This window comes from Cucurbita maxima, unplaced genomic scaffold (assembly GCF_002738345.1).
Source record: "Cucurbita maxima cultivar Rimu unplaced genomic scaffold, Cmax_1.0 Cma_Scf00003, whole genome shotgun sequence".
NCBI classification, from domain to species: domain Eukaryota; kingdom Viridiplantae; phylum Streptophyta; class Magnoliopsida; order Cucurbitales; family Cucurbitaceae; genus Cucurbita; species Cucurbita maxima.
Window position 1 is genome coordinate 237,161 of NW_019272019.1, and position 6,000 is coordinate 243,160.

General features: G+C 36.1%; 3 non-coding genes across 3 annotated transcripts; all 3 read left to right on the plus strand.

The window, feature by feature from the left end:
* The first annotated feature begins 121 nt into the window (after positions 1-121).
* Positions 122-227, plus strand: LOC111477388. Its single transcript, XR_002717306.1, has one exon. It is a non-coding gene; the product is annotated as a U6 spliceosomal RNA (small nuclear RNA).
* A 3,780-nt stretch (positions 228-4,007) lies between these two features.
* Positions 4,008-4,113, plus strand: LOC111477398. Its single transcript, XR_002717315.1, has one exon. It is a non-coding gene; the product is annotated as a U6 spliceosomal RNA (small nuclear RNA).
* A 1,132-nt stretch (positions 4,114-5,245) lies between these two features.
* On the plus strand, positions 5,246-5,350 carry LOC111477392. The gene has a single exon (XR_002717309.1). It is a non-coding gene; the product is annotated as a U6 spliceosomal RNA (small nuclear RNA).
* The last annotated feature ends 650 nt before the right edge of the window (positions 5,351-6,000 follow it).

Below are 6,000 nucleotides of genomic sequence, written 5' to 3' on the forward strand. Positions count from 1 at the left end.
ATGGCGCATGTCTTGCTGAGCTAGTTTTTCCTTGTGTTAGGAGCTTCAAATTTTCTGAAATTTCTCTAGTATAACCTAATTCAAATCATAGTGAGGTTAATATCGAAATCGGAGAAGAACAGTCGAATAGAGGTCAAAACATGTAAAAATTGGAACGATACAGAGGTGATTAGCATGACCCCTACAGAAGGATGACACATACCAATTGAGAAATAGTCCAAACTTCTTTTATAAATCAGAGTGGCGTAAGCCGAAGCGTGGTGGGCCCATAACCCACAGGTCCCTGATATTAATTGTGTAATGGCCTTGATTTTTTTACCTACATTGCTGACGTCAGCACATGCATGTATTAAACACAACAATCTTTTGAGCCGAAATGTGACATGAATCGGACTGTAATCCATAGTGCTTGAGCGAGCTGGGTTCAGTTTTCAACCCTCTCGGACCCGTTTCGGTCTTGATTAAGGTAATTGAGGCCATTTTAGAGTAGGAAACAAAACCCACGAGATCTGTTTCGGCCTTGATTAAGGTAATTGAGGCCAGCTATCATGGAACGGGACTCGTTTCAGCCTTGATTAAGGTAATTGAGGCCATTTTAGAGTAGGAAACAAAACCCCAGCAACGTTGGAAGCAGCTATCATGGAACGGGAGCTTACGTTTAGCTAGTTATTAGAGAGTACTTCAGCGATGCTTCGACAGCTCTACAACTGTTTTGGTTCGGCTCACTAGTTTTCGGCATGGTTTCCACCATTTTGACCCTCCTGGACTCGTTTTCGGCCATGATTAAGGTAATTGAGGTCATTTTAGAGCCATATTTTACGTTTATTAAATTATTATTAATTTAATTGTGAAATACTAATGAAAGGTGGCGAATGGTGTGATAGGAAACAAAACCCCGGCAACGTTGGGAACAGCTCTCAAGGAAAGGGAGTTACGTTTATCTAGTTAGGGAGTACTTTGGCTAAAGCCAACCAAGTAAGTAACCTTACTATAGGATAAGCTACAATTGTTTGGATTACAGTTTTATTTATGAGCATGATGATGTATGAGAATGATAATGTATGATGTTTATGATGATGTATGAGTATGATGCTTGAGCTGTAATGCATGTCGAGCCTTGATTCGACCCTACACTCAATAGAAGTTCTCATCTCGAGCTATCTACCCATGTAATCTCAAGTCCTTCTTCAAGATCAGTTTACATGATTGCAATGTTGGCCTTGATTCGACCCTACACTCACAAGTGACTTTGGGATTCTGATGATATTGCTCATACTATTGTTAAGATTGTTAAGGTTTCTTAATCATTATTAGATGTCATGGAGATTTATTAGGTCTCTAGGGACATCTAGGTGATTTAGTCCTCATCTCGTGTTTTTTAAGATGCTTGGGGTTAGCTCCTTGGGGCTAATCCAATCTCTGGATGCACTCAAGTCCAGACATATGATCGCTATTCATAATCTTAGAGTGCTCGATCTATTAGAAATGTATTGGCCTTGGTCAACATGTAAACCGCTCTAGCTCTAGTGCCCTAATCTTAACTTGCTTCACTCATGCATACTTTGTTAGGTAGATATTTCTATCAATCACCTAAAGCACGAAAACATAATCTACTTATTCATGCATGCTTATTAGGTAGATATTCATATCAACCAGTAAGGAAATCATAATCTAAACATTCAAACAAAATCAATAGGGAAATAACACCCATTAGTCACACATACCACATATCCTCCATTCTAGCACAACGAAAAGCATAAAAATTGGTATGCATCATAAATTCTCATCCCAAGGGTATTTCGATAATTTTCTTTAACATATATAACATTTTCATCCAAATAGGCTTTCTAGAGTACTAAACATGCATAATCTACCACCTAAGGTAAGATATACTCGCATGCTAGTGATAGTGTTAATATAACACATGCGGAAGCAATTTGGATCTTAGGCACTTTTAGAACATAATTATAGTAAATAACTAGCATGTTCATAAGTATTAAAACTTAATGAGTTTGAATACTATTCTTTTGTAGTTCAAATTCCTTTTTCCTCACGAACCGGTTTCGAACCACCACTATGTCTTCTCCACTATTCTCCGACCTTAGAACGGGATTGTGGAATCCGGTGAGTGACTAAACTTGGGAGGGATTTAGTATATAGTAAGAGAGAGCTTGTGAGAATTTTCTCAAGGTCTTTTTCAAGGAAGAAGACCTTCCATGTACCATGATCACTCTATTTAAAGAGTCATGTTTGCATGTTCATGCAAATTTGAGATCACCAAATTTTGACACTCAAAATTCCACTCAAATGTTTGGGATTATGTGGCAAGCATGAATGCTTGAGTTAACCAAATTTTGACACTCAAAATTCCACTCAAACTTGTGGGGTTTATTTGGCAAGCATGCAAGTTTGGTTAAACCAAATTTTAACACCTCAAAATTCCACTAACATGAATTTTTCCATTAAATGAAGTCAACATTTTGACTTTCTTCATTTTAATTCAACAATTAATTTGAATAATTAATTTCAAATTAAAGTAACATTAAATGATTAATTAAACTATTTAATTAATATTTAATATTAATTCAAATGTCAATCACAATCAATTATGACACATAATTGATTAACATATTTAAATCTTCTCAAATTCTCTCTTTTTGTTTAATTCGTAAATAAAACAAAAATGCAGTTAAATATACGTATATATGTAGCGCATATTCCCTAATTTGAATTCGAACACTTCGAACTCATTCGTCACACTATTCTATGGTTTTGTCCGATATGAGCTAGCAGAGGGACCTAGTGGACCTATAGATCATGGGCTCCAACGATCCAAGATCAACTGGTTAAACTCATTAACCTTGTTAACCAACATTCGTTAACTACTAGGACACTCCACTATAGCCTAGTAGTTGCACTCCCCTCATTATAGATATATTTCTGTCCATTTGATATAACCATGATTAGTAAGTCGATCCTTCACAGGTTGTTCGTAACTAGAGTTGGATCAATTAGCTGTTTTACGCCTGAAGTTACTTCTTGTTCCTTATGTTCCACTGATCCTCTTATGAACAATTGGTTTATGGTCCAACCAGTAAACCAAATCCCTCTTAGGCCAATGAGTGGGTGGGGCCCCTTGTTCAAGACCTGGAGTCCCTACTTAAGGGAACTACCTCTCTTCTATCCCTAAAAGTGGGTAGGAGCGAATTCCATCTTGCACCCCACGTCCCCAACTATTCACCCAGTCTTACCCCTGAAATGAGAGGCCTATTGAGTCGGCGAACTCGAGCCACTCTCACCCATGCAAATCTAAGGATAATTCCGAATGAACAGGAGTTTATGGTTAGCTCAGGATTAAGATCGAGTTACCTAGGTCATTGAATGAAAAGAAAATTAGTCTCAACAGTAAACGACATTATAAAGAGAGAGCGATTTTCTTCATGGTCTGATCTTATGCAATACTCATTGCATAGAACGCCCCCACTCACATGTCTCCACATGTACAATTTAGTGATCACATTGTTTATATCATATACAAAAGTGGGCCGCATCCATAGTGTCCCCAGAATAAGGTACTCAGCCTTATCCTTATACTATAGATCGTTTTGACTATATACTTGAACTTGATCCACTTTTATGTCTCTACATATAGTTCAAGTAATCATACTATAGCCAGAGTGTTCTTAGTTTATTGAATTTAGATTAATGATCGTAAAGTTCACTTTATTCAATAACAATCTTTACGGAATAATCATCAATAATAACTGTATTGAAAATAGAATATGTCTTTGTTTACAAACTATGAGTTTTAGGACATAAAATCCAACAGCTAGTATGTCCTTGCACAAGCATTACTTGAGAAGAGTGAGAATGATTATTTATATGGATGACGCATGCCTTGCCGAGTTAGCTTTTCCTTGTGTTAGGAACTTTAAATTTTTCAAAATTTCTCTAGTATAACCTAATTCAAATCATAATGTGGTTAACATCGAAATCGTAGAAGAACAATCGAATAGAGGTCAAAACATGTAAAAACTAGAGCGATACAAAGGTGATTAGCATGACCCCTGTAGAAGGATGACACACACCAATCAAGAAATGGTATAAACTTTTTATAAATCAGAGTGGTGCAACGGAAGCGTGGTGGGCCCATAACCCATAGGTCCCAAGATAAAAACCTGGCTTTGATATCAATTACAATGCCCTTATTAATTTCAAGGAACAGGAGCTTACGTTTAGCTAGTTAGAGAAGAGGTACTTCAGCAATAGCTTATTACAATGACGTCCTAGTTTCCTCCACCATTTCGACCCTCTCGGTGAGACCATTTTAATGATGTATGAATATGATGTTTGAGCTGTGATGCATGTTATATGTATGTGATTTATGTTTTGATGCCCTCGATGACTTATTATTGATGAGTACGATTTTTCATAGTATCGTTACGCTTTCTTAATCATTCTTAGATGTCATGGAGGCTTATTGGGTCCTTAGGGGCATCTAGGTGATTTAACCCTCATCTCGCAATTTTTTATGATGCTTGGGGTTAGCTCCTTGGGGGCTAACTCAATCTCTGGGTGTACTCAAGTCTAGACATATGATTGCTACTCATAATCCGAGAGTGCTCGATCTATTAGAAATGTACTGACCTAGGTCAACATATAAATCTCTCTAGCTCTAGTGCCCTAATCTTAGCTTAGATCACTCACGCATACTTTGTTAGGAAGATATTTCTATCAATCACCTAAAGCATAAAAAACATAATCTACTCATTCATGCATGCTTATTAGGGATATATTCCTATCAACCTATAAGGAAATCATAATCTAAACATTCAAGCAAACTCAATGAGGAAATAACACTCATTAGTCACCTAGAACACATACCATAATATCTTATCCTCCATTCCAGCACAGTCGAAAGCATAAAAATCAGTATGCATCATAAATTCTCATCCTAGGGGTATTTCGTTAATTTTTCTTAACATATAAAATATTTTCATCCAAATAGTCCTTTTAAAGTCCTAAACATGCATATTCTAACACCTAAGGAAAGATATACTCGCATGCTATTATGTTCTTACCCAAGCATTACTTGAGAAAAGTCAGAATGACTACTTATATGGATGATGTATGCCTTGTTGAGCAAGCTTTTTCTTGTGTTAGGAGCTTCAATTTTTCTAAAATTTCTCTAATATAACCTAATTCAAATCATAATAAGGTCAACATCGAAATCGGGGAAAAATAATCGAATATGGGTTAAAACGGGTAAAAATCGGAATGATACGGAGAAGATTAGCATGGTTCTTGTGGAAGGATGACACACACATATCGAAAAATTGTCCAATTTTTTTATAAATCAAAGTGGTGCAATGGAGTGTGGTGGACCCATAACCCATAGGTTCCAAGATCAAAACTTGGCTTTGATATGATGCACAACCCCAAGACATGTTTTTGAAAGTTATGATATAAAATCATATGATATAAGAAAATTAGGAGAGAGGTTGTTTTACCTTGTTTAATTAATGTGAAAAAATGTTTGGGACCTCATGAATTATTGTATGTTACATGCATCGGTGCCGGGTCATTAGATAGGAATCCGAAAATGAAGAGAGACAAAGAAATATTTTTAGAGTAAGCATTCTCTATCTTAACCTGTTTTGACACCAAGAAATGCAGTGAAGTTATTTCTAGAAAAGAAATAAGAAAATTTTGTAAGAGTTGAGTCGTTCATTACTGAAAATTGTATTTCATACCTACAATTATATATTGTGGGGGACTCTAACAGGGTCGTTCAATGGAAAAAAGTAAGAATAAGAAAATGAGAGTGATCCAGATTTATCACAGCTATAGAAGAATTTCAATATTGGACTCAACTCAAAGGTTCAGACTGTATGTACGATTTATCTGATCTTATAACTAGTTATAATTTTTTTTTTCTAGTAAATCATGAATTTGTCTCGGACAGTATTAAAAATCTTATCGAAAGCTTACGGCAGCTTG